The sequence below is a fragment of the Plasmopara halstedii genome, assembly GCF_900000015.1.
Source record: "Plasmopara halstedii genome assembly, contig: Scaffold_3060, whole genome shotgun sequence".
NCBI lineage: Eukaryota > Oomycota > Peronosporomycetes > Peronosporales > Peronosporaceae > Plasmopara > Plasmopara halstedii.
This window is the reverse complement of record NW_020189964.1, coordinates 501,890-503,598: the sequence shown is the minus strand read 5'-3', so window position 1 is coordinate 503,598 and position 1,709 is coordinate 501,890.

The following is a 1,709-nucleotide window of genomic DNA, read 5'->3' as shown; positions in this document are numbered from 1 at the left end:
ACAGTGACCGTCTTTATGAAAGGCCTCCGCACTGGCGTGGCCAGAATGGAAGTCTTCCCTGTGCATCCATCTTCATTTGAGGAGGCGGTGAATGTGGTATTGAATGTCGAATTCAATTTCAAGTCGGCACGACTTGGTTGGAATCCACACTCCAACAGCTCGTCGAGCGGGCCTATGCCCATGGATCTCAGCCATGCTGAGAACGAGGGAGCAGAGCTTTGAGCTGCCGGGTAGCACGCAAACACACGACGGTGTTTTCTTTCTGGAGATACCCGCCACCTGCGGAACGGTAACCTGCGCAAGGCGCGTCAAGGTTCTTCGAACCAACACCTACCTGTCTGGTTTGTCGCGGGGAAACGACACTACTCAGTAGGCGCAGGGTGATCTACTGGGGAAGAACTGAGTTCTGTTGAGCCTCAGGGAGGCATAGGTCAACAGGGCCCAGCCCCGAAGAGCTTTGTGCTCTTAAACACGGAACGCGTATGCAAGCCGGGATTGTTGGTCGTGGAGGCAACCGCAAAGGGCTTCGAGAAGCCATCGAGGATCCTCATCGATTCTAGGGCGTCCGTCAATTATGCTCGACGCTCCACGATCGAGGGAAGTCAGCTGTATGCTGAGGCGCTGAAAGCACGGGTGGGTGACATCGTCTCTGTTCGCCTTGCGACGGGGACGCGTGGCACGGTCCCGAAGGTCCTTGTGGACCTCGGAGTCAAGTTTCTTGACTTTGATAGCTTAGAACGCTGTCTAGTCTTAGACTTGGATGCGAGGTATGACCTCATCTTAGGAATGGCATGGTCGGAGCACCATGAGCCATGGATTGATTGTAGGTCAAAGACCTTGGGCGCTACGCGCACGTCCCCTGGTGGAGATTTGGCGAGTCATGATCCCACCTTTGCTAGGAGACAAAAGCGCTATTGGCGAGAGCACTAGACCGAGACGGTCAACGTCCTAGACATTGGAATGTCCGAGTTCGTAGACACCAACGGTGTATTGGACAGGGGTTCCGAGCGTGGCTCGCGGGCTGATCGTGGAGTGGCACGTAACCCACTGAGCGATGCTCGAGTATCAAAGCAGTCGCTGCATGTCATGCGTGAAAGGTCGGCCGAGGGCCGAGGTATCATGGGCGAGGCCCCCGTGGTGCACGTGAAGTGGCAGTAAACCACTGAGCGCTGCTCGAGTATCGAAGCAGTCGCTGCATGTCATGCATGACATGGCCGGACAGAGTCCGAGGCATCTTGGGCCGGCCCTTCAGATGCGCGTGGAGTGGCACGTCATCCACTGGACGAATACTGCGGGGTCAGCAGCTCTTCGTTGGAGGTTGTAGATAACATCGGAGCTCCAAAGGAGCGGAAAGTGAGGGTGACACCGGACGACGCGGAGTGCGTGTTCACACTGGTCTCACCGAAACATAGAGCCTCTGTGCAGAGGCGACGGCGACGCCGTATGCTGGCTGCAAGACGCCTATGCTGGCTGCAAGACGCCGGGCGTCGACCCTGGTCCAGGGTGTGTCTACCGTAGACGATGGCACACCGTTATACACCCTCGTCAACGGTATGACGGCGGAGGAAGGTGGCATCGTCCACCTCGAGGCTATGCCTGCGGTAGATGCTCTTCTTGAGCTGGACGAGATGTCCCTTGATGAGTTCGGCAGTGCCTTGAAGGCAGGCGATTTGGCCGAAGTGGTCATTTTACGACCGGACGAGGCGATG